Source organism: Acomys minous, assembly GCF_964271855.1.
Source record: "Acomys minous genome assembly, chromosome: 14".
NCBI lineage: Eukaryota > Metazoa > Chordata > Mammalia > Rodentia > Muridae > Acomys > Acomys minous.
In genome coordinates, this window is record NC_140496.1 from 98,508,641 (window position 1) to 98,536,598 (window position 27,958).

The following is a 27,958-nucleotide window of genomic DNA, read 5'->3' on the forward strand; positions in this document are numbered from 1 at the left end:
GGGCAGACCCTCGGGAAACTTCTTACTTTCCCAGAAATGGGTCTCTAACTGTTAGGGTGGAGGATTCACTCTGCCCGAGGGAAGTGGACCTTCACACAGTCGCAAAAAGTGGGTGTTTTGTTTAATTCGCCGGGTCGCTGATTTTCTAAACCTTAAGAAAAGTGGGAAGCAGTTCCTACCTAAGTACTGCCTGCTTAACCCCATCTTGCCCCCATTAACCCCAGTGTAAACTGGATGGAGCAGGCATTTCATAGATGCTTGTGGACACAGAGCACACCCAGGGCTTCAGAGATGAAGAAAACTTTATGGGGAAAGAAAGCGTTTGCTCACCTTTCTCCCTTGGTGTGGAGGATGAGATGCTAGCTCTCTTGTAGCCCCCTAAAGCGATGCAAGCTTTTGCCAGACCATGCTAGCTCTCAACCCTGAGAAAGAAAAATTGGTCATTTCTTGTAGAAATCAAGATTTGAGGTATGCTGACTAGCTTCCGAGCCTCTTTTCCAGGGCCAGAGATCAGCTTAGGTCCTTGAATATCTAGTTATTCGACTTCACTCTGCCAAATAGGTTTAAAAAATCTCCGATCTGAGGTTAACATTGGGGGCTGATTATTAATAGTAAGTTCCAGAGAGATTTTTTTTTCCTGTTGGAAATTATCGTGAAAGTGCAAAGCTTTTCTGCTAAGTATCATTAACTAAAACCAGCCTGTGGGACAAGCTTTCCTACCGACCTGGGTGCTAGAGAGGAAAGGAAGTTGAAGGAAAATCAGGCAAAACAAAACAAAAAGCCATCTAGAGTCTTAGTGTCTATGCAGAATTTTGGTTCTATTAAGCTGCCAAAATTAGGGCAAAAGAATAAACATTGCCCATGAAACCAGGCAGAGGATGGTTTTAATGCCAGTTAAAAATACCTATTTCTTCATCCTACCTTCTTGAACTCCTAGCATGTTACGGTTAAAAATTATCTTTATGGATTTGTATTTAGCGGCCCTTCGTTATGATCACTTCACCTTGTGCACATATTAAAAGCATTTTTACAAAAAGCCATCGACATGAAAATAATAACCATAGCGTCCTATACAGAAAACAGCTGCAGATGGGCTTGTTGAAGGCCGACCGATTTAGGAAAGATTAAAAAAACAAAACAAAACAAAAAACCTCAAAGGAGGAAATGAAGAAACGATTCATTGCGATTTAATATTCCTGGGTTCATTTCGACTTGTTATAATCTAAATCAACTGATACTAAGTAAACAGGGATTTTTGTTTTTAAGACCAGTCTCCAAGTAAATATCTCCACTTCCACCTTCGGGATTCTGGGCCTGCACTGCCTTGCCCAGCTGGTACAAGATCTTAGTGGCTACTGTTGTGTTAAACACATCATATAGGACGGTTTCCATGTATAATCACTTTCTTATCTAGAAGAAGAAGAAGAAGAAGAAGAAGAAGAAGAAGAAGAAGAAGAAGAAGAAGAAGAAGAAGAAGAAGAAGAAGAAGAAATCAAGCCATATGGCCTTTTTTTTTTCTTTTTATCTGATTTGTAAATAACCAGAACACATAACTTATGGCGCCATAGTGGGTTATGGTATTTCCTGAAGTGTCAACGCTAAAATGAAATTTTAATCTAAAATGAAATGTTATAAATTTAAGTAGGAATGTGCTTGGCTTTCACTGAATTTTCACTGAATGGTTCTCTAAGGATCCAGGTAGTTTTGTGGAGGGAAGGAAAAAGGCATGGAAGGATGAAACTTATAACACCCTTCTCTAGGCTACATGAGGCCTATGCTTTCAGAGGTGGTTTTAATTGTGTGTGGAGTCTGCACATATATTCCAGTAGAGTGGAGTGGGTGGGAATATATTACCAGAAAGCATTAGTTACTGGTTACTGCAGTTACAGAAATAAAAAGTGATAGAGGCTAACATCTCTGTAGGGTAGGAAGTGAATCCATTCACTGTACTTTAACCACAGCGCCACCTCTGGGTGGTCTTTATTTCTGCATTCTTTACTCTAAGCAGTCCTTTCCCAGGTAGAAAGATCTCAAAAGCCCCTGCCTGAGAGAGAAACCCTTGTCAGTCTATTACAGCTGATCCAAAGCACACAAAAACACAACGGTAAACACATACAAGCTCCTGAAGGGTACTCATGCTCTGTATAGTAAAAGTGTTCAAACAATAATAAAAAACAGCTCCAAGAAATAATTCTGATGTAAAGTAAAATTAACTAATTCAGATTAAAGTCATATTATGTCTGTTGGTTTGGGAAAACCCTGTTGATGTCACACATCCATCATTCATCCAGTAACTTAAAGTTAGACATAGAAGCCTGACACTTTAGAGAAGGAGAAGGAGGAAGAGGAGGAGGAGGAGGAAGAGAAGAAGAAGAAGACCCAAACTGTTTCCCGAGTTTTATTGAGCATAGGAACCATATGGATCCTAGATCAAACCCTCATTTTTTCCTACTTGCCCTGAACTTATTTGTCTAGATGTTTCATCTTCTCAACAAAGTTCTCACACATGACTTTGTGCTCTCTACTGACAATTCTGCTAAGAGTCCACAGACAGCAGAAGCTCTATCTGTCCTCCTGATACAGCAACATCCAAACAAGTGCCCAGTTCTCTGTCAAGGAAAGAGAAAAGAGATAGGACAGGTTTTTAGAAAGAACATTACAAGAATGACAGCCCATCTTTACACTGCTGTCAGAGAGACCCTTAGAACTCCAAAGCATAGTAGCCATGACGAGGAAGCTAGTTTAAAACTGAGGCAGAAGACAAGCAGGTGGTGTGTGTGTGTGTCTATTGGCTGGGTGTGGGGCATACAGTACAGTAACTAGGGCCTGGGAAAGCTGGAGCTTTAAGAATAGGAGTTAGTAGTGAACTTGTTTTTTAAAGCTGATAGCACACCCTGTAATCCCAACACTCAGAAGGTGTTCGAAGGTGTCCAAAATGCAGGGTCATCCTTAGCTACATAGAAAAGTCCAAGACAGTCTGAGCCACATGAGATTTTGTCTCAAAAAACAAACTGCCAGGTGTGGTGGCACATGCCTGTAATTCCGGGAAGGCAGAGGCAGCCAATCTCTGTGAGTTCAAGGCCACCCTGATCTGTCCAGGATAGCTAAGGCTACACAGAGAAACCCTGTCTTGAGAGAGAGAGAGAGAGAGAGAGAGAGAGAGAGAGAGAGAGAGAGATGTTCACATGATAAAAGAATAAGCAGTTGTTTTATTGGAACATTAAAAAACAATCTCAATGATTATGTGGTATATATCCCACCAAACCATTAATGCCACTCAGTTTTTGAGAGTTCGAGCCTTGCTTCTGCTTCATAAGGGAATTAAAGCCATGGTGAAGAAATTAATCTTATTGAAATAAAACAGAACATGGCTGCAGAAAACAAGACAGTAGCCATGTTGTTGAAATGGCATAGAGACCTTGGTAGTTAGAAATATAATTGAAGATGTAGACTGTGCTTTTGATTTTTCTATTTTGTTAGGGCATGTGAAACTTGTGGCAGTGACAGGAAAGGTAGAAAAGGTGATGGGGTGGGGAGGGCAACTTTGGGGTATTTTCCCTGACAGGCAAGGCAACTTTAATATTTTAAAAAAAAAAAAAGACTCATTTTCTCTGTGTGGCTTTAAAAGGGTAAAAGGGCTTTAACCATTTTAGGGACATGCTCCTTGGTGACAATTTCTCTGAAGGAAAGTGGCTTCTCCTGACTACGTATGTAAACCTGTCAGCAATCTCCAAGCACAAGTGATAAATGTGTCATTTGCATGAGTCTATTGTGTGCCCATGCAGACCCCTTCACCCTTCCTAATGCTGCCCCATCCCTTTCCCGAATACAGCTCCTCGTGTTGTGGTGACCCCCAACCATAAAGTTATCTCCACTACTACTTCCTAACAGTAATGTTGCTACTGTTACGACTCATAATGTAAATAGCTGATACCCAGGATATCTGATATGCAGCCTCTGTGAACAGGTCATTTGACCCCACAAGGGTCAAGACTCACAAGTTGAGAACCACTGATCTAAATGGTCCAATGGGTCAATAGGCGATAGTTATTGAAACTGAGGTAGGTTTTTCGTTTTTTGTTTGTTTGTTTGTTTGTTTGGTGTTTTGAGACAGGGTTTCTCTGTGTAGCCTTGGTTGTCCTAGACTCACTTTGTAGACCAGGCTGGCCTCGAACTCACAGCGATCCACCTGCCTCTGCCTTCCGAGTGCTGGGATTAAAGGCATGTGCTACCACGCCCGGCCGAGGTAGAACTTTTAACTTAATAATAGGTACAAAAGAGTACAGAGGTGATCAGACAATGTGTGTGTGTGTGTGTGTGTGTGTGTGTGTGTGTGATGGTCACTACTGAGTATATTAAAATTATATATTCTGTCAAAACAGTGATCCTATTTAAAATCAACTACTGCCTCTTTCCAAGACAAAGGAAATAACTATATATTAACAAAAATTAAGCATACAGGATAATTCATTTTACCTTTTGTTATCTCTGTTTTTTTTGGAAAAAGAAAGGCTAATAATTCAGAATTTTTAAGCTGTCTACACCACAACTTCCATGTCAATTTTAATTATAGTATTGATATAATTAAGCTTTTTTTCACTCTGTACAGTTTTGTAATGAAATATGCAATAATACTATAATACTAGTTCCTATTTGCTCACCAAAGAAATTGATGAAAATATGAGAATATTTACTCATTGTAATGAATGACTCTGCTGGAATTAGGGGAATACAATCCATAGCTGTCTGTGGACTTGAAAAACACACATTTCTACTCTATATAGCACTATAAATTTTTTCGAATAAAAAGAACAACCAGATATGGATTTTTTAAAATAATAAAATTGGATAACTCAATTGACTAAAATGTGTTCCCTCCACGCAGAGGTACACATTATAACGTCGTCATTTATATTTCTCAACATAAATCAAATTTCATAATAAAATTGTTTTTGATGAATCACCACTTCTTTTCTAGCTTCAAAACATTCTGACAGAGAAAGCAAATTTGTTGATCTCTCTGTATGATAAGAAATCACTGAAAATATATTTAAGACTTTTAGTCTGGGTGATTTTTTTTTAGAGAGATTTTTCTTTAAAATGAAATATTCAAGTGAGGCCATTCTCGAATTTGGGGGAAGAACCAAAGAACAAAATTGACTTTATTTTCAGCATTTTTATGAGCTATCTGCTGTGTTATCTGACAGTAGGCAGAAAGAATCATCATAGGCCACTACCATAGAAGTAATTTGCTTATAGAAAACAAAACAAAGACAATACTACCTTTAAGATTTGTTTGTTCTAATCGTAGGGCTTAGTTATCCCAACACTGTACCCAGATGTCTCACCCCCATCTTTATTGCTGTTCTCCACTGAGATAACAGTTAACACTGCACTGGAATTCCTACTTACCGCTGGTGTCCGGTAGTAAATCCTACGCGTTATTAGAGTATCTGCCTGTTATCAGTCCAGTCAGGGGGTGAGTTATTGACTATAACTCATTGCTGGGAAGACTGCACATGACACTCCAGTGAAGTTTTGATAATTTCTAGAAGTCACGATAATTTATGGATGGGGATTTTGATTGATTTCCCTCCACCTATTTTGTGCCTATCAGTAAATAGGACACATATTGATGGCCTGCTTGAAGTACATTAACAATATGGGGGAATCCACAACTTAAGCATTTCTTCTCTTTCCCCTCCAGAGAGTCTATTAACGCAGTGACTACGGATTCCTTGTGTTTGGTTTGCTCGTGGGGACTGGGAGCCACTCGACTACTCAATGTGTTAGATCACTGGGCTTGTAACTGCTTAGATGCAGTGTCCTTCACTTACAGACTCTCTAGCCTTTCCTTTTGGAGAATGTCAGGGCAGGAGAACAAAATGCATACTGCAAGATTTTTACATCTCTTTAAATATCAGACACAGCCCATAGGATAAAAGAGGCTTTTTGAATCCAATGAATATTAGCTAACTTAGTTATTACTTGAAAATCTTGTACCGTATGGATGTAAAACTCACAGGCACTGTGCACTATGGTATAAGTGTCGCTTTGAAGCTTGTCAGAACATTAGAGAATATTCGCCCATCACCACAACTCTGTTTTACTTTTGTGTTTGTTTTCCTCCTGTCTCGTTGTTGCTACATTCTCCAAATTCAATTATTTCCCAGAGTAAACTCTAGTAGACAAATGTTTCCTTTATTCCTTTACCGAGTTTTCATCATTGTGATTTCATTATTGTCTGATTTACTACAACAATTGCCTCCTAGAAAAATAACACTATTTCCAACTCTTAATATATACTACGGAATAAGGCAAGTAATATAAATAATAATTTCAATTTAATGGTTATTTTCCTAGATGACATTTAAAAATATGTCCACATATCTGGAAATTTCAACTTACGCCCAAATAATATTTTGAAGTCTGAAATAAAAATAATGGTGTCACTTTTGCAAGTGCACTCAGGATCAGAGGCGGTTCTATGACTGAATACTTGGCTGGGAGAAAATAGTGCTTTCTTCATTTTGTCTTAATTTAGTAGCTTCTAGCAGTCATCTAAATAATCTTAAAATTAAAAGATAATGTTAATGGGCGAGACTGTTGTCATAGGATGACGCTTCCCTGCTGCTAGATTAATGCCACCACAACAATGCGGGAGCCCTCATTGAAAATAAAGGGGGAGACAAAGCAGGTGTCATGGAGCCTATGACACTGCTGTGTTGCAATTACATTGCTTCATTTCTGCCAAGTGTCAATGGAGAATGGTCATTTTTCCCCTGAAGGTTGCAAAGCAGCAATGGTGTTGGCTCAGGGCCCTGTGACCAAAGGGCATCCTTTCAGAGGACAGGATATTTCTTGTATAATTCCTCCAATCAGGAGGAGGCTTCATTTTTTAAAAAAATGTATTTGAATATGACTGTATGCATATATACCTCATGCATGGGTACCCGCAAGAGATCAGAAGAGGCCGTCGGTTCCCCTGGAGCTGGAGTCCCCGGTGGTTATGAGCAGCATGACGTGGTTGCTGGGAATTGAACTTGAGTCCTCTGGAAGAGCAGCAAGTACTCTGAACCACAGAGCCATCTCTCCAGCCCTAGAAGGTGGCTTTGTAAAGCTATACCACTTGCCCTCAAAAGGAAACACACACACACACACACACACACACACACACACACACACACACGAAGCCACAACAAAAGCCAGCATCCCTCTCTGTTTACTACTGGTCTCAACAATTCTAGAAACAGTGCTGGGCCTCACGCTGGCACCAATACATTTATTCCCAGCAAACCTGGGAGTGACATAGTGAGAAGCTCTGCCCATAGATGTTAGCCACCATAGCCAGCTCTCTGCCTGGTCCAGCAATGTCCAGGTAAAAGTTCCGAGGGCCTAATAACAGGAATGGCGTGGAAGTTGGAATTCCTAGCAGCCCCTCCCCACACACATGGCCACTCCCTGTTACCAGATGACCCACATAACCTATTCTTGATAGTGGGTCACCCTGACCTAAAGACCCTTGGAAAGAGGGTCTGGAAGCCAGAGACAGAGGAAGTCAGAGATGTTCAAAACTGCAGGAGATAGTGTCCTGCTAGCATGGGAAGATGTTGCCATCATGAGGGTCTGTTTGGATAGGATGTGTGGGGAAGGCCCCCAAGAAAAGCCATCAGGGGCTAAGGGAGGTTCTCTGCCAGCAGCTACTCAGGAAATGTGGACCTCAGTCCCACTGCTCTAAGAATATTCTGACAACAGCCAGAGATCTTGAGCCATAGATGAGATGGCAGACACAAAGGACACCATGACTTTACTCCGGTGAGAACCTAAGCAGAGAGCCCAGCTGTGCCATTCCCAGACCTACAGAGACCCGGAGATAATAGCTAGGAATTGTTTTAAGCAGCCAAGGTTCTGTAACTTTATCGGGAAAGCTAATTCAAATTCTGCTAGAAAAAGTCCGAGAAGGTGTTTTGTTCCACCCTTCCCCTCTATCTTTTTTTTTCCTTATTGTCTAGTCACTTTCCCTAGCACAGCCTGAAGCAAAAAAGCTGGAGTTTCCTAACTGTGATCTCAGTATGTATCAGTTGGGATTGGGCGGTGTAACAAATAGCACCAATCAGGCACAAGGAGGTACATGAAAAGGTAGGACTTCTGGGAATTACAAAAAGGCCCAAGGCAACAGGAAGTAGGAGTTAGAAGAAGGGAGTTAGAAGATAAGAATTCCAATGGTCTCTCAGCAGGAAGTCTTGGTTCGAATGACACTGCCTTGGGCCACCTGATCTATGAAGAATCCCTGGGTGTTCATTCTCAGGTCAGGAGCCTACTTTCTACAGCTGAGGAAGGAACAAGGCTCTTAGGGTTTTCAAGTGAGATCGAGCCTGGGAGGTTTTCTCCTGCCAAGACTATACAGTGAGCAGAGAATCTAAACAACTTAAAAAGTGACAAATGCCAGTCAACTTGCATGTAGCCATAGGATGAATGCCAGAATCATGGTGAGCAGAAGGCCTATCTATCAGATTTGAAGTGTGTCATCAAAAAGAGCACTGTGGGGCTATAGGAGGCCTCAGGATGACTCTGAGGAACTGACTGTCACAGCACAGTGGGGGTGGGGACTGGAGGATCATTTGAGCAAATTACAGACCTGAGGATCCAGGTGTCTCGTTGTGTTCCCCATACTTGACCTGTGTGGAGCAGCCAGAGTGGAATGACCGCCTACTTTGTTTGAGCCCAACGGTCATGAATTTCTCACCTCATCAAGCATCATGCTTCTGTATGGGTAGGACTGCAAACGTTCTGGACTGCGGGGGTGTTATACATGTCAGTGATGTTATAAGCAGATGTGCAGGACAGTGAGAAAGCCAGCTGGGCAGACATAAGCAATGAATGACCTGCATCATGTGCATGTGTGTGTGTGTGTGTATATGTGTGTATATGTGTGTATATATATATATATATATATATATATATATATATATATATATATATGTACATATTGGTCTCAATGAAGCTTTTTTTTTTTTTCACTCTTCTTTTTCCATTCTACCCATTCAAAAGATTTATCTAGCACCTGCTACATGTCAGCAGTCTTCGAAGTTCTGGAGAAGCAGCAGCAGAGCGGCACTTATAAATTAGTCTACCATAGATGGTGAGCCATACTATGGATGAGAATGAAGCAAAGGAAGATTGGGAGAGAGCACTGGGTCAGGGTGGGGTGGTGGTGGTGTGTGCAAGATAAACTTACCCAGAGGTGAGACAGAGAGGCCATGGCTACAGAGACTTATAGGAGACCCAGAAGCTACAGTTCTGAGAGAGAGTTCCAGGTAGAAACATCAGCGATGAAGAGCCCCTGAGGAGCATGCACTCACTCCAGTTAGACACTGGAAGGAGGCTAGAAGGCCTAGAGTTTAGAGGATAAAGCTAAGGTTAGACAGGGACTTGGACTTTACCAGGATGCTATTGGAGGATTTTGAATGAAGAGATAAGATCCCATTGTTTCAAAAGCCTTACTCTGGCTGCTGTGTGGAAGATCACAAAACAAGAGTGGCAGGCAGGGGGACCACTAGGCAGGAAGATCTTGCAGTAATCATCCAAGGGACCATGGTGGCTGGGACCACAGGGACACCGGAAGTGAGGAGTGCTCAGGTTGTGGATATACTTTGAATTATCTGCAACAGGTAGAGCCATGGTGGGAATTACAAGTTTACATTGAGCTCAGGCGCCTTTGACAGTTCTCTTGTGTTGTCATGTTTCATAGTAGCTATAAATTCCCTTCTATTACCGAGACAGACAGGACATCTGCACCCTGTCTCTTCAACATACACACAAGATTCTCCTTCTTATAGGCTAAGTGTGCCAGAAATAGCCACAATGTTGCTTTTTCCACTCAAATCCATTTTGGGGAAACACACACACACACACACACACCATAGCCAGTACTGAACCTTCTTGCGTGTGTGCCAGATACCAGGCCAGACTTCCTCTACAAAGTGACTTTCTCTATACACCTAGGAGCCTATATGATTTATCATTAATTCCATTTAATCCAAAAGTCAAGTGTTTGCTCAAGACCAGTGAGTGTCAAAGCTGAGGTTTAAGATTTGGGATTGTGCATCTAGGCCTGGCAGTGCAGGCCTTTTGATCCCAGGCACACCAGAGAACCAGGCAGGAAAAGCTCAAATCCTAGGCATGTCTTAGGTAGAACACAAGTTCAAGGCCAGCCTTGACAGCTTAACAAGACTTAGCTTCAAAGCAAAATATACGCAGAAGGTAGGAAACAGCTTGGTGGTAGAGTACTCACTGAGCAAGTAGGAGGCTGTAAGTTCTAATCCCCAGTAGGAGCTCTGCAAAGCTCCACAGGTTGAGAAAATCTGTGCCGAAGCCTAAAAATCAATGGGTAGGTGAGCTTTGTCAAATGGTTCTTCAAGTCTTTAACTTCTAATCCTGTGGTTCTTAACTGGAGATTTTTGGTATCTATTAGGTATTTGGCAATGCCTGGAGACACATTTGGCCATCACAACTAAGGGGATAGAGGGTGCTACTGGCATTAGTAAGTTAAGGCCAGAGATGCTACAAAAACGTCCCTCGTGGAACAGGAAGGTGGGCTGGGGAGATGGCTCCAAGGTTATGAGCCCTTTCTGTTCTTGCAGAGGATCTGGGTAATGTTCCAGCACCTGTACGGAGGCTAACAGCCATCCTAACTCCAGTTGCAGGGGATTTGGCACCTCTTATGGCCTCTTCAGGCACCAGGCATGCACATGGTATATTTACATATATACAGGCAGACATATAAACAAAAATTAGTATATCTATTTTTTAAAAAAAATTATTACTCCCCAAGTCCACATTGCCAAAGTGAAGAAGCCCTGTTCAAATTGTTGTTGGACTTTCAACTTACAGTAACAGTAACATGGGTTCTAGAACTTTTGTTTTTGTTTTTTGAGACAGGGTTTCTCTGTGTAGTCTTGGCTGTCCTGGAGTCACTTTGTAGACCAGGCTGGCCTCGAACTTAGAGAGATCCTCCTGCCTCTGCCCTACCCCCATGCTGGGATTAAAGATGTCTGCAATGATGCCTGGCTTAGAACTTTTGTTAACAATCTTTAAGGGAGATTTAGAAATAAAGAAGTCCCTTTAGCCAGGAAACTTTTAGCCTCTTGATTGAGGCAGAATTTATAGCCATCCCAGAAAGATTCTACACACTAGATTTTAGGGGAAAAAATGGTCCAATGCGTGTACGTTTTTGAGTTTGAAAATACAAAACAAAACTACAAAACTCAAAAATGTAGATGCCCAATTAGGAAGTTAGTGACTAACTTGAAAACTGCAGGAATTCAGTTATGGGGGAAGAGAGATCGCTCAGCAATCAAGAACCAGAGGATCCAATTTTGTTTCCCAGCACCCATGTAGGGCAGCTCACAGCAGCCTATACCTCTCGCTCCGGGGAAGATCTGGGGTCCTCTTTGGGCTTCTACAGTCACCTAAACATACATGGCATACACTCATACAAGCACACATGTAAAACTGGAAATAAATCTTTTTAAAGAAAACATTCAGAGCATATGTCTTTGTACACTAAAATTGTAAGTGTTGTAGGATGGGTTGGATGTTTTGTGGGTAGATGATCCCAAAATAAAGTTCTTTAGCATCCCAGAGGAGTTTGATACTAGCTAAAGTCCCCATGTGAAAGAGTGGCAATCAAGACACAGGCCTGACTGAAGTCAGCTGATGAACCCAGCCAAGGTTTGAAAACCAGGCATTTCAGATGTAGCAAATACAAAGCTCTTGATGGGAACAAAAGTGGGTCTTCTCTGCAAAAGCTACTGTTCCTAGGGCAGAGAGTGTTAAGGAAGATGTTGGAGACAGATAGAGCCAATCATAGCTTAGAATCTGAGCACAGTGAGATGCCATTGGGTGGGCTGAGGACATGGCTTAGTGAGGAACTGTGCTTGCCATGAAAGCGTGAAGCCTGAATGAGACTCCCCAGAACCAACATAAAAGTCAAGCATGGTGGAATTTATCTCTATGATCTCAGTGCACTTATGACACAATGGAAGGCAGAGACAGGAAAATCCCAGGAGCTCATGGGCCATAAAGCTTGTAATATATGGCATCCATAATAAGAAACGTAGTGGTTGGAGAGATGGTTCAGAGGATAAGAGCACTGGCTGCCCTTCCAAAGGTCCTGAGTTCAATTCCTTGCAACCACATGGTGGTTCACAACTATCTATGATGAGATCTGATGCCCTCTTCTGGCCTGCAGGCACACATGCAGGCAGAATACTGTATACATAATAAATAAATCAAAAGAGGAGGAGGAGGAAGAGAAGAAGAAGAAGAAGAAGAAGAAGAAGAAGAAGAAGAAGAAGAAGAAGAAGAAGAAACTCTGAAGCTGAGGACCAATGGCTGTGATTATTCTCTGACCTTGACATATATGTCCTGGCATGTGCAAATCTGCAGTCATACAGAAGCATGTACACACACACACACACACACACACACACACACACACACACACATATACACACACACACACAGATTTTTTTTAAAGCTATTAGAAAGCATTGTAATCTGATTTAATTTTTTTAAAGGTTAACTCTCCTTTGGGAAGAAACTGAGTTTTAAAAAATGTAAAGGCAGAAATCTAGCCTATCCTTAGACCTGTGCCTCCTTCTGAGAAATAGACCCCTAACTTAAGCTGTGTATTTTGTCCCTTGGAATTAAAGACTGCATTTTCTAAACTTCCCTGCAGCCTCATAGATACTGTTTTAATTTTATTGAAGATATAAAATGCAAGAGGAAATGCAGAGGCTCCGGGCAAAGCACCTACATATTGCCACAGCTCCCTTTTGCCTGTCCTGCTGGGACATCTGTGGATGTGAAATATGGACCTGGTAGCTAAAGCTTCCTCAGAAGATGACCTTGAAGATGGAAGTCATGTGATCGAATGAAGTCCTGGCTGATGGAGCAGACTGGTAAAGCATAGGTTCCTAGTAACAACACATGTTGACAAAACAACACTGAGAAGTTGTTTTCAAACTGATGTGAGAGAGAAATCAATTTAGCTTGCTTGAATCTCAGTTTTGTGTTGTTTTATTTTGTTTTTGATAGAGTTAAAAAACAATGCTGACTGGCCCTGGTGGTTTAGAGGAAAAAGCTGAAGTGAGAAGTAAGAAAGAGATCACCGTGGAGTTCTGACTGAGAAAAGAAGTGAAGGTGGACCAGGTCAGACAATGGAAGTGGTGGGAGGCAGCAGGCTGCAGACAGATTTTGAAGGGAATATTCAGAGGTTGAACACTGAAGGGCTGATCTAGACGGTAGGCAGGAGCAAGCAAAAGGCAGTCAATCTTCCTGAAACAAGGAAGCCAAAGAAGAATGCATTAGAGAGATAAGTCAACATTCTGTTTGTGCCTAAACATAAGGTTGAGATCCCATTAAACATCTCCGTGATCAATTTTCAAAGTCAGTTAGATATGAAAATCTAGACTCTAGACTCATGGGAGAGGTCTCAGCCATAGAAATGAATGTGAAAAATCTTAGGCACGCAGACAACACTACAATCACGAATGAGACTAAGGGAGGTTAAAAAAAAAACCAGGGTCAACAGGTAAGCCTTGGTTTACCCCAGATCCAGAGGTCATGAGGAGGAGAAATAGTGAGTCTAGTGTCCAAAGAGAAAGCAGTAAAGTTGGAGGGCAATAGAGACCACAGGAGGAAAATACTGAAGAGATACCAGTAACATCTATAAATGCCTCAAAGAAGTTAGAATGGTTGGAAATGAATCATGGGAAGGAAATGCTCATCTGACTCTACCAGGTTTCATTAGGAAAAAAAATAGTTAGGTCACGTGTTTGCCCTTAAACCAATCACAACTAAACCTTTGGGCTGGATGAGAGAAATGTTCCTCTGGAATGAACAGAACTCTGCCTTGAAAAAAAGAAAAAAAAATCATCAAAAATGGGCGAGTGGAGATGTGGGATCAAGGAAATGGCTGGTAGTTGGGTAATAAGCAGTATCTGCCAAGACTCTTTTTACTGTCAGATAAAAATTCCAAACCTCATCACAGCCAGGCTGGTCTTGCTTGGGACGTGTTCAGTCAGCGGTGCTGGTACTGTCTTTGCTGTGGCAGTCCATCTTGTGATGGCCCAAACGTCTGCCATTTGTATGCTATTAGTTATGAAATACTCTCTCCTGTCTTCAAGAAGTTCCACACACCGAAGACTTCCTAAACCAAATAAGGACGCTGCCAAGTGAGGAAAGGCATCAACTGCTTGGATAGTTTTCCTCTCCAACACCAGAGCCGCCTGCTCATCAACCTTGGGAGGGTAAACACAGTTTGATCACACGCATAAAAGATCAACCATCACTACAGAACACATATTTAAGGGATAATGATGCTAGGGAGAAATAGAATTCTCCACATGGTCCTCCAAGTTCTGGGTCTCTCCGTGTGCTTCTTCATTCTGTGGTTAAAGGCAAAGAAAACCCTTTCAGTTGCCTTCAGAAAAGGTCCTTAAACATTCCATTGGCATTCACCTCCAAACCAAGATGAGCTGTGGTAACTAACCCAGCTGGCTTCCTCTCATTCACTGCCATATACAGACACTGTGCTTATAACCTGAGTGGGTGGTGATGGGAAACTCCAGGCTTCCTTAGTCACAGAAATGGTGATCCTGTGGGGCTAGGCCTACCCTCAGCCTCACAGTCAAGCAAACTAAGTATGGAACACCTCTATCCCAGAGAGCCACTTTGCTTTCCTTATTAAAGCCAGAAGACACCAAGAGCTGTTGAGCAAAGGCCATAAAGAACCAACAGCAGAGGGCCACTAGGTGTGAATAAAGCATTTTCCACAGTGCGTGGCACGGAGTAGGCCAGGCCGACAATAAATACCAGCTCCAGGAACAGAGAAGGCGCTGCAAATCACACAAGGGGGTCTGGTCCTTCAAAGCCAGTCTGAGAAGAAAGAGTCAAAGGCTAAGCTGTATCTGGAAGGGGGAGAATTTTTGCCATTTGTGTGGGTTGGACACTAAAGACACAAAAATGATGTGTAGGCGGCAGCGGTCAAATGCCAAAGTAAGAAGAGCATCTGAGGAGCTTCTGCCAGGTAGAAGTAGAGGCTGGGGAACTCAGCAGATGATGTCGGAGCCTACACTTGTGCGCTGGCTGCTCCCTGCCTCATCACTTGTCCACCATCCCCTTGTAATTTGGGACACAACCCCTTTCACTGAAGGGTGATTTGTCAGAGCACCTGAGCAAGAAACAGCAATGGACTGAACGCCATGCGTAGCTCTGTTTTCCAGATTCACACCTTTGCCTTTCCCTTCTGACCAAAGTCTCTGAGGATGGTTACCTTGGATTAATTATGTGACAGGCTGTTTACCACCTTCCACTCTCGTGAAGTGTTGGCTTGGTCAGGTGTCAAATTGTCAAGGCTTTACAGACACATAGGACCCTCGTAGCCACCAGAAGTAAGTCATGACTGGCCTAACCGTGAAGCAGCGTTCACCAGCAACTGTTTATGAGTAGGCTCATGACCCCAATCTGACCAGTGAGCTTTAGGAACAGGTCAACAGCTGCTTCTTCAAGGAAGATATCCTTATTTCTTATCAAAACAAAGTAATGGGGAGTTACCACCTTCTCTTTTTGCCTTTAGATGTAATGTGAGGAAAGATGGCCGGACCTCCTGCCTGCCCCATCTGGCAACCACAAGGACTGGCAAAGGGATTAGAGAGGCAGTGAGAATCAGTCACTCCAACAATGTTGGTGCGGCCTGAATTAATCTAAACATAAACTTCCGGTCTCTAATTTCTTGCTGTGTGAGGAAATCAATGCCCCTCTGTTGTTCTAGCCACAGTCAAAAGCACCTTAATTATCATAAAGTGAGAACTGAGCTTCAGGATTTCCCATGATCCCGAGGAAGTATTTTCGGTTTTCTGACACCACCACTACAGAAGAGGCTGTCTGTAGGATGACGGGTCTGCAATTAGGCTCTTCCTGTTTCAAGGCCTCCCTGAGGCATGGTCCCGCCACATGCTATCTCTTAGCACTCTTGTTTCCAGAATGCCTATTATTTTTAATGTGGGATTTTGGCTCCGGCCAACCTTTGCTTATGCCATTAGGATTTAGCATTCCTTGTGACTCTATTGGGCTTCTTTGTATCAGAAGGCTAGGGAGAGTTTATAAAACAAAAAACAAAACAAAACAAAAAAACGAAATAAAAACCAACAACAACAACAAAATTCTTGACACTGAGAGATGAAACCAATTCTCAGTGTTGGACTCATGGCCACTAATATCTGTTTCCCACCAGATGGATGGGATTTCAGGGCCTGGCCAGCTTGGGATGTACACATTTGAGATTTCCAAACCGTTTTTCCTTTGTTTCATCTGTGAATGGAAGTTGTAATGGTATTCCCTCACTGTATATCTTTATTAAGAGTCCTTTGCTTATGTTAAGGGGGCTTATGGAAGGGCTCAGTCAAACACAAAGCCACTTATTAGGACAAACAGAGCTTTTAAAAGAATACTATACTCTCATGAATAAACTAGTTTCTGATTGGCTAGAGTTGCAATTTAGCCTTTATCAGTAATTAAGGGCAAGCCACAGAGCAAACTCGTTAGTTGACACCAATTACAATTGGTAGAGGAACTAATGAGTCCAAGAGAAAAGTTATTTATTTCTAAACTTTTGAAGCATAATTGTTGTGTAAATCGGATAGCGCTGCAAATCTTTTCCATACGTTTGGGTTCGTAATTGAGAAATAAAATGGTTACCAAATGTACTCTTTGTCCAGTTTTGTTCTGCACTGGGTCTCTCTTGGGACTCCTTAAAGTGTAAGGAAAAGGTGATGTCAACGGCAACGTACTCTGGGCAAACGGAGCCAGGATTAATTAATAGAGATGAAAGGGAAACACTAGACCTTTCTTACCCATCGCCTTGCAGTCCCCACAGCAAGATACTTGCTGTTCTGCAGATGACCAAACAGTGCAGAGGATGAGGCCAGGGCCCAGAGACCACCTCGTGTTTAAAAACAAAACAAAACAGAACGGGGGAATAAGCCTCTGCTCCATCTCGTTTCCAGCGTGGAGTTTTTAAAAGAAGGAACTCTCAGGAGCTTTTCCCTTTGAAGTTTAATATGTGGGGCTTTACATCAATATAACATTTTAAATGTGTTAAACAAATTAGTCTCTGGTTACAAAAGTTTAGAGACATTTGCCAGTTTCTGTTTAACTAAATTGAATATGTGGGGCGACGTTGATCACGCAGTTGTTCATTTAGAAGAACACACATTTGGAATGATTAATAAATAAACCAGCTTTCCGTTGCTTCAAACTCTGTGTTTATGTGAAGGCAATCTACTTTAAGAAGACATTAATATTCTTGGAATTATTATTAGAATAACTGCTTTTACCCCTCTCAGAACATGCATTTTTCCCCCTTATTTCCCTTCAGCACAGGCAGCTTTTCACTCAGATAGAAACTTCCATTATTATTCCCCACCTCCCCCAAAAAATGAAGAATAGGAGTTATACACTTTCACTAAGGAATAATTAATTTGTCTCAAGTAGTAGAACACGGAATTGCAGAGTGACTTTGAATGGTAGTCTCAGAGGAGTAGCATTGTTTGTTCTGTTCAGTCTTTAATGAGCTTTAGTAAATGGCCAGGAAAAATTACCTCCTTTCTGTAATATGAGAGAGGCGAAGAATGAAGGAAGTTATAGAATTCCCTAAGAGAAAAGGGAACACACACACACACACACACACACACACACACACACACACACACACACACACACACTGTTCCTTCACAACAGTGCCTGGTCGCTTAGGAGCTCAGGGCTGTCCTCCGGACTTACTTGCCCATGAGAGATCTGGTTACTAAGTGCGTTCAAACAGAAGCCTGTCCCTGATTTGTATTGATTATTCTTATCGTGACCACTGTTGGAGCTGCTGGGGAAACCGTCCATCCTGTCATCTCATGGGGCTGGATGTTCATTACCCTCACCACCTCAAGTGCCTTCCCTGTGTGGAACCGACCATAAGACAAGAAGGACCAGAACTTCAGCAGACGTGAGCTGTGAAGGAGCCGCCGCTCCCCTAAAAGGTCACCGGATTCCATAAAAAACAAAAATAAAAAATAAAAAAATAAAAAGCCCCAGATTGTAAAGGTCCCACCTGAAAGGAGGTTCCGCCCAGCAGCCCAGCACGTGAGGTTTCACAAAGAGCCCACGGCTTTCTCCCAGGTTCCCACAGGCCTCTGGGCTTCCACTGGAAGTAGAACTCTTTCTAACCCTAAAGGTCCTCAGGTTTGCCAGTGACCAGAAAGGTACACTGCTCAGAACTCTGCAGAGACCAAGGTCGGGTCACATCATGCCCTCTGTCCTGAACAGGGCTGGAGGAGGCCCAGCCACCACCCTAGGACTGAATCTATAGCTGCCATCTGGGCGCGAGAAGCTCTACAATGGCAAACAGCCAACTGGACTTCCCGTGCGCCTTCTGAACCGGGCAAAGCCTCTGCGGCCTACCAGGGCACAGGCAGCGGACAGAGCTGGGCTTGTTCTCTGTGGTCTACACTTGAGAGGAAGGGTTGGAGACTGGCAGAGCTCCCTCTCTCTTCTCTCCCATTCCCATGCCTGGCAAGAAGTCATGTCAGCTGTGAGGCCAGCTCAGCTCTGCTGGTGCCCACATTCCTACATCGTGGGTGCATCCTCCTACCTGACTTACAGCAGGGGTTAGCTCTGTCTTACAGGTGAGGAAACACTCAAGAGATGGAAGGCTTGTCCAGTGCCATGTAATCAGAACTAGGCAGAGCCAGATGTGAACACGTGTCCTCTGGCTCTGACTCACCTACCCAGCAGGCTTTGCAACTCTGCAAGACTATGAAGTGCATGCCTTCAATCAAAGGGAGCAAACTGGCAGCCTTGGAGCTTAATCCAGCCACCAGATGGGTTTTATTTAGCTGACAACATCTTAACATTTTGAATTTTTTGGCTAACGCTTAAAAACGCGGAGATTACCTGTAAATATTTGGATTTACAGAGTCTTTTACAAGCAGAAAGGTCTAGAACCTGCCTGTTCATGTGGGTCCACCACCAACTAGTTCAATATCCTAGAGAAACTCAAAGTCACCTCATGCATGAAAGAGGACAAGGACAGTGCCTACCTCAGAGAGTATCGGAGAGTCACATCAAGTAAAGCATAGACTGGGCTCTGAGCAGTCTCTGACCCAGAAGCTGATCTCCTTCAACCTTACGTGGTGGTGGTGGTGGTGGTGGTGGTGGTGGTAGTGGTGGGTGTGTGCGTGACTATATGCGTGCCTATATGCGTGTATCTTTGTATGTACTTGTGTGTGTGCTGACCCACCTGTATGCTCACGGAGGTCAGAGATCAACCTCAGGGGTCTCCCTCAATTGCTCTCTGCCTTATTTCTTTTACATAGTGCCATTGGCTAAACCCAGAGCTCCCTGATTATCTGAACTGGCTGGCCAGTAAGCCCCAGGGATCCACGCTCCAGTGTCTATTTCCCCAACTCCAGGATTACAGGTACACAACACCAAACCTGCTGTTACCTAATGTGCTGGGATCCAAGCGCAGGCCCTCAGGCCTCTGCAGCAGGCACATTACCACGTGAGCTATGTCTCCCTCCCAGTATCTTATTTTTGTTCTATTTACCACTGTCTGCCAGCAGATCCAAGGCTGAGCATTTTCCAGAGAGTGGCAAACAGTACTTAGATGTGAAGAAAGCCAAGATGGAAGTGTTGTTTTAGTCTGACATACAAATCCAAAGTTTGTTCTCACACAGAGAGTGTGGCTTAACCAGGCATTTGTTTTTGAGCTTCTCCACTGAGGTTCTAAGAAACAGGTTTGTCTCACATTTATGATATTTAAAGCAAACAAGACAAAACATAACTTGAGGTAGCATAAAAAGAGGGGAAAGAAAAAATAACAAGGAGGGAGGGGGGGTAGAAAAGCAAGCACGTTGTTAGACTGGCCTAAAGAAGCGGCAACAGACGGAAAGGAAGGAAGAGAAAGGACTAGAAAGCTGCTCGGCCATCAGGGAAGGTGACTTTCTAGAGCTTTCAGAATGTTTCAGATGTGTTTTGCCCTCTAGTAGCAACCTACATTTTGCTTTGTTTTGTTTTCAAAAAACTTCAAAGTTTCTGTAGGCTTCATCCTCAATTAGAATAAATGTCAGTAACATGCTTGAAGAAAATTTGTTTAGAGATGTGTGTATGGTTGAAAATTGCACATTACATATGCCCCGTGCATGATTTTCCACTAAATTTTTAACGATGCAAGGAGGTACATGGTTCCAGATAGATGAGTGAATCCGAATGTATATATCTGGTGCTTTGCACGTTGACATAAACACAGCTGCTTTTATACATTTGAGAACATTTGTGTTTATTTGAATGTGTGATGGGGAGGTCATCAAAATGAACACACTCGTTGTGTTTATTTGAATCTCACATCGCTCATAAGAATACATGCCGTGTTTGAACATGCAGTCAAACACTAGCTGCTCTAAAAGGCATATTAAACCCCAGAAGGCAATTCAATGCAAAACCCCATTAATGCTGCATTAATGACAAAATTCCATTCACCAGAGAACCAGGGAACTTAGAGTTAAAGGTTTTAAATGGCAATTTTATTTGTACTTGAGAAATATACAATTTTTTCTATTAACTTATCATACTACATACAATTTGTATTTAGTAATACAAAGAAGGAGGAGGAGGAGGAGGAGGAGGAGGAAAAAGAAAGAACGTTTAAGTAAAGCTGACCTTTATGCTAGAATACTAAAAATGATGGTTAGGTTTTAAGGAGTAACATGGGATTGTGTCATTTGTTGTTTGTTTGTATGCATGTTTGTTTTGATAGGGGCTCTCTGCATAGCTCTGACTGTCCTGGAACTCACTATATAGGCCAGACATGTCTTGAACTCACAGAGATCTACTTGCCTCTGCCACCTAAGTGCTGGAATTAAAGGCATGTGCCACAACAGCCAGCAAGGAATGACATGTAATAGCTATAGTTGCATGAACAGCACAATGCCTCACTGCACTATATCTGTAAGGGGATTCTGACTATCTGAATTTTGGCTATCCCATTGATGGGACCGAGGTCTGTGATGTGGGATATGAGGACAGAGTGGTGTAAGTGTGTATATTACTTCTACAATCACAGGAATGTTCTCTCTCCCTCCCTTTCCCTCTTCTCACACACACACACACACACACACACACACACACACACACACACAACAATAGGCACTAATGTGGCCCTTGAATACTTACATTAAGTATATTTGCCTTAACCCTTAAGCAGAAGTTTATGCCAAACACAGCAGCTTATGATATACGCCTTCTGCACAGATAGAGAGGAGCAGCTTTAAAACTCACTCCGGACTCTGCAGAGCTGCACCCAGCTATGTGTGTGAAAGTGGCTGCCTGCGCACAAGCCCTTTCTCATCTGCTGTACTCAGGGAAGCCACAGACCCTCTCTGTCAGGCCACACACAGCAACTGGGAGAGAGCAGAGGCATCTGCCTTTAGAGTCTCCCAGATTCCATTTGCAAGGCTTCCTCACTTTGCCTTTCTGTGGGGAAAAATATGACTGGTAAATAAATAAACAGAGGAGAAGGAAGGGGAATGGGAGTGCAAAACAGGGTTTCTCTGGAAATTTGATAATAGATGCAAGTGCCTGGATGGCGAGAAGAAGTGTGTGTTTCTGTTTGGCTCGTGAATGTTGACAAGATTACGGCTGATGGGGGCTAGGCTGTGGAGTCAGAATTCTATTGTACAGTATTAATTAAAGCTGGAGGGTTAGGATACCAGGAGTAGGAGGGGAGCCTGTGTTTCCAGGAGTCAGAGAATATTAAGGTTTAGCCACCAGGAAAGACTTCAAAATGTGAAAAAAGAAAAAAAAAGTTCAAAATAAAAGACATAGAAAACATTCTTTAAAGGCCCGTGTTTTTGGCCTCACACAACATGCTTAACAACTGTTTCCCTGGTTTCCACATCAGTACAGTCACAAACCTCAAAAGTGCTCAACTTGTTAAATTAAGAAAGATCTGAGACTGCAGGCAAGGCCTCAGCCCTGTTCTTTCTTTCCATTTGTACATTTTTTGTCTCTCTACCAGGATATGCTTTTATCCACCTAAAATATTATTACTATATTTCAGAGTGTTTCCCTATTCATTTTAACACTTTTTAAAACATGTTTCAGAGATGACAAATGGAAAGGAGGAGAGGGAAGTTGCATTTTAAATCAAGCAATTTTCTAAGTTTTGAGCAGAAAACGAGACAGACTACCACAAACCTCCCCTTTGATGTATCCCCAAATATAGAAAAGGATCAGCCTTCACATAGACAAAGGGATTTTTTTTTCCCTGACTTGGGAGTGATATCTTGTTACACTAATGGCTCTTGACAGCTATCTAGGACCATTCATTTACAGTCTTATTATGGTGAGCTAGACTCTGCCATCTCAAACCTCACCCTCGCCCAATCAGAAACAGCCTTCTAAAGAAGGACATGGATTGAGATAAGAAAAACTAGAGCTGAATTAAGTGAAATAGGAAGTTAAAATGCTACATGTTGGGTAGGGTCTCATTTCCACTTTAAAAAAAAAAATATATATATATATATATAAAATGGGCTTGCTGAGATCACTCAGTGGGTATGAGTACCTGTTCTGCCCAAGTTCCAATTTCCAGTACCCACAGAAAAGAGCTGACTGGTGCTAGCCTGTAATCCTGTGTCAGTAGACAGAGACAGGCAGACCCTGAGAGCTCTCTGGCTACCCAGCCTAGAAAAAAAAAAAAAAGTGAGTTTTCAGCTCAGTGAGACACTGTCTCAAGGCAAAAAGCTGCAAAAGGGTAGGAAGACACAGCCTTCTGTTCTGTCCTCTGCACGTGTCCAGGGTTATACACACTCAGTACACAAACCATGTAAACACACACAGTATGTATGATCTCATTTTGACTACTGAAAATATAGTGTGTAGGGCTAGAAGGATGGCTCAACTGCTAAAGTGCTTGCTGCAGCAGGATAAGGATATTTGTTCAGATCTCCAGCACTTGTGTTAAGAAAGGGAGAGGGGCAGCACTGGCTTAACAGCCTTAAGGGTAAGGGAGACAGGCATATTCCTGAAGCTCATTGGCCAACTAGTTTAGCCAATTAGGGAGCTCCAGGTTAGTGAGCTGTCTCAAAAAACAACAACAACAAAAAACAAGATGGAGAGCTATTCAGAAAGACACTTAACAGCAACCTCAAACCTTTACACATGCATATACGTACACAACAAAGAAAATAAATTATAGTGTCTGCAGATATGTATGCATGTAAAAAGCACTGTTGTCATCAAAGTTGTCAGTGATGATCCTTTTTTATTAACTATACTTAATACTATAAATATAATGAAGCACCAATTATATTTATAATATAAATTGCTTTTTAATTTATTACATGCATTATTTGTGAATGTTTACGTGCATAAGTGTGGAGGATGTGCTTGTACCACAGCCCTTCTGTGGCGGTTCAAGGACCACTTTCAGGAGTTATTCCTTCCTTCTACCATGTGGGTTTCATGAGCCAAACTGAAGTCATCAAACCACACAGGTCCTTTTACCTGCCAAGCTATCTCTTGGGCCCTGAAAGATAGCCCTTTCCTGGATGTTTATGGAGGTTTTCAAAACTACAGACATGATCCAATCAGTTTCACTTCTGACAATGATTCACTTGGAGACACAGCATATTCTTAGAGTCTCCCCAGAAGCACCGAGCCACATGGCCTGGAAATCAGTGTCATTCCCACTCCAATGTCACAGAGGAAACAAGCAAGGGTCCCAGAGAAGAGCCCACAGCCTCTCATGACAGCAGGAGGCCATGTGGGCATGGATCCTTCTGCAGGTCCATAGTTCATCCTCTGTGCCAACAATCTGGATGACGTTCCATCACAGGTCAAAGCTTTACCCACTTTCCCAGTAAGAGACAGGTGGGGCTCAGTCTCTATGCTATGATACGGAGACCGCAACTTAGAGGCAGGCAACAAGTCCACATGGTGTTCTGCTGGAGTGTGGCTGAGCTATACTTGACTAAATCCAGATTCTGCCCTAAGTGAGATAACCAAGGTCAAGACAGCCAGTACATCTCACAGGTAGTTACTAGAGTCAGGATGGCTAGAGGTAGCCACCCATCCCCACTCTAGAGAGTCACAGTAACTGGCTCCACCTCACCACTTACTAACTGGGTGGCCATTCCACCGCCTCCGCATTGTGTCTTCATGTATAAAGTGGGGAGACGGCAAGTCTTGTTTGAGCATTAAAGAGACTAACACACACACACGAACATTCAAAGCACTTCCTGGTTTCTGTGAAGTATTACATAACCTGTGGTTACTGCTTCATTGACAATATGAAAGATATTCTGTTTGACTTATCTTAAATAAAAGAAAGTTATTTTAAAGTGCAACGTTCCTAAGTGATTACTATATACCATGTGCCATTGAAACCTCTTAGGATGAGGCATGGCCTCTGTTAAAAGGGAGACCAAATAAATTATTTAAAAAGTATTAAAGATATGTTGCATTACTGAGTGAAGGGGCGGGGGCGAGGCTTTCGGGATTAATCAAGCCTGATATAATTTTAAATGGGAAAATGTTTCTCACATAATGAAACAATATACTTTAATATGTCTGCCCTTTCCCCAGATCACTGAGGTGTACTAGTCTACCCCAAGGAGAAGCTGATAAGCAGTTCCCAACATAGAAAACAACATGTGGACTGTTTCAAGGCAGAAGTGTTGTGTAGACTGCTCTGATGGAGGTTCTTATTCATCTGGTTGCAGGGGACGGGGCAGATCACGGTCATTTGGGGAAAAGCTTGCTGCCCAGCAGTGTGGCAAGGCATAGAAGACATGAGGTAATCTAATTTGCTCCTTACCCAACTCTTCAAACGATTCCTCTGCATTCCAGTAGATTTCAAAGACTGAAACGAAGACCTCATCAGATAGGTAAGCCAGCTCCTTGCCAAGCATCTGAAACGAGATGGTAGCCAACACAGTTCCTCCCTGCTCTCTTCTGTTCAGTCGGTCAGTCTTCTCCAACAATGAAGTCGCAAGCTTGCGCATCAGAACTGGGGTTCTGAATAAGGGCAGAGTTAGCCTCGTCAGTCCTGAGTAGCGAGAACGCCCTGGGATCCTGGGATCTGCTGTCTCTGGAGAACTGGTGATACATTCCAGGTTTCCTTGTTTTGGGCTCTCTATCCAATCTCCAATCTCTTGGGTGAGGTTGGCTGGATGCTCAGGAGGAACTCCAGGATGCCCGCGCCCCTGGATGTAAGTTCATAAGGTACCATGGCACTCTCCCTCCGGTGTTGAACAATAACATTGGACTCTCTCAGTGTGTAGCCACAGGCTTTGTCTCTCATTCTGGTAACAAGGGGCCCAGTGGTAGGCTACTATAGGGGACACTTGGGCACAGATGGCAAGCCTCAATTTGAGGGTGGCTTCATTCAATAGAATGGTCTGGAGGAAAGCTTCCTACAGAGATGTTTCCGGTGTTGTTGTTTGTTGTTGGTGTTGGTGTTGTTGGTGTTGTTGGTGGTGGTAGTGGTGGTGATGGTTTGGCTTTTTCAATCTGTGACTCCACTGGGAGGATACTATTATCTTCCTTTCTCTGAGCTCAAGACATGCCTCACCAGTACCTGTCTCCATACAAGAGACTCTCAGAAAGCCTTTCTCAGCAAGATACAACACTGGTGTCATGTTTTGCTTCATCTCAATTTACCAATCTGTTTATTTTAAATGAAAATTGCTTTGTTGAAGTCTGTGGAAATGATATAGGCAGGCATGCCCAACCTGCAGACCACCCAGGATAGCTAAGAATGTGCCCCAACACAGTTGCAGATGGCCAACATCAGGTAATATTTTCAAAATCTGGCTACTCAGATAGAATCTTACAGCCAAGATTATATACTAATGATACCAACAACAACATCAACACTGCTTTTATTGGGCACATCTGAATGTGTTTACGAACTATATGTGTCTCAAAAAACCAAAAACCAAAAAAAAAAACCTAAAAAAAAACCGAAAAACCAACTATATGTGTGTCTGTTGATGTATAATATCTTCATGCCTTACTGCTCTTCTTGAGTGAGACCCAGAATTCATAGTGTGCCTTCTCTGGCTTCATCTACACCTTGCCCGTTTCTTGCTTAACTGCCACACTGAAGCTAGAGAGTCTAGGTGTCCCCTCTCTCCTTTACAGGAACAAGCAGTGAGCTTGCGTCCCTTCCCTTCTTAAATGCACTGGATGGCTATAGACTCTTTCACGGATCCATTCACTAGAAGTTGACAGTCTCCTCTTTGCCTGGCCAGCAAGCAGGAGAACTCTCCAGTTCAGAAAACGCACAATACAACATCACTACAAAGAGAAGACCTATCACCACCTGTGGATCTGGAGAGATCTTCCCATGTGCGTGCCTTTCAGGTCTTTTGGCTCTACCCGACACTGCTGGCCAGGTGGCTTTCAGTCCTACAGGGGTGGGACCACTGCCCATCCCAGCCTGCCCATTTGAGAGGCTGGGCCTGTGGAAGGCAGAAGCGAAGGCTGGTCCCTGTTCACATTTCTGCAGAAACCTGCCTCCAAGACAAATAAACAAAGCACCCCAAACTCTCACTTCCCAATTTACCATGGGGGAGCTACTCAAAACAAAACAAACCCCAGCTTCTCCTACACTACTGGCCAGCATCTGTCTCTCTTCAGCCTTTTGTTATGTGACTGGCAGACTCGGGCATCAGGAGAAACTGCATCTTGGAAAGTTTGAAAATCTAATTTGTGCTACTATTGTCAGACAATGGTAACTTCTAGCCACTGAATTGGAACCTGTTAATAGGGCGGCATTAAGGAATCACTGTCGCATTTGAAATCCATTTCTAGAGGGAGTGAGAGCACCATCAGGGGCCTTCTCAGAGGGTCATTGAAGTCATTGCCATCAGAAAACAAAGTGCGCCATACAACCACCTCCAGGGCCCTGCCTGCTTTCTTTTAGGCATTTAACAGAAGATTATATAAGGTCCAATAATTCAATTAATTAAGAGTAAAATGAAGACGGTGACTTCATATTTCTTCGGTCAGTAAAAACTTCTTGCATTCTCACAACCCCTTTCATTCTCTCTTTGTGAATTCTAATAGAAAAATCCTTTTAAAATGGTATTTTGTTAGCAGGGGATATGCCGGGATGCCACAGTATCTTCCCACAGATCACTGCCCACATCATTCAGATGCTGAAAATTTTAAATGAAATCAATACTGGCCTATTCATGTCAACAGCACTGTCCCTGGCAATGTAAAAATACAGAGAGAAATTGCAACCCAAGCGACTTACCCCACACTCTTTTCATTACAGATCGTCAATTAAATTATTTCTGTAATATTGTATCAGTCCGTTGAACGTTATGTACGCAACATCCACGGGCATTACTTCAGCTACACAGAATCCCTGTAAAATAAATGAGGGCTGGAGGGAGAACTTAAGAGACCTCGTAGAGAGGGAAGGCATTTGTAAATAACAGTAAGCCGAATGACTCACCTGCCAAAATCGCCCCCTCGATGACGCCTTTATTATCACTTAAGAAATAGTGACATCTTGGCTCCTGATGATTCCAGGAAGGGACAATCTGAGAGGTTTCTCATGCCAGCTCACCATCGGGTCTGAAGGTCCTTGGGCATTTGGGTTGATCTCTTGTGAATGGCCTATCCTAATAGGCTCTGCCTTCAGAGAAGTTGAAAGGGTCTCTCCCACCTGGGATTCAGCAGCCGCAGCAGCTGGAACAGGAAACCCATTCTCAATCAAGTCCTGCATTGACGACACTCCAGGAGGTTCTGCAGTTCCAATCGCCCCTGGCATTAGGCAGAGGCAGCCAGTGGGCTGTACTGAAGCCCAGCCTAAATCAGGGATCCA

The 27,958-nt window shown here is 42.9% G+C and overlaps 1 long non-coding RNA gene across 1 annotated transcript; it reads right to left on the reverse strand.

Annotated features, from left to right (window-relative positions):
* Positions 1-175: 175 nt before the first annotated feature.
* LOC311582715 lies at positions 176-27,667 on the reverse strand. Its single transcript, XR_014774207.1, has 4 exons — positions 27,587-27,667; positions 27,383-27,514; positions 24,935-25,028; positions 176-422 (listed from the first exon to the last, which is right to left on the reverse strand). It is a non-coding gene; the product is annotated as an uncharacterized lncRNA (long non-coding RNA).
* Positions 27,668-27,958: the final 291 nt, after the last annotated feature.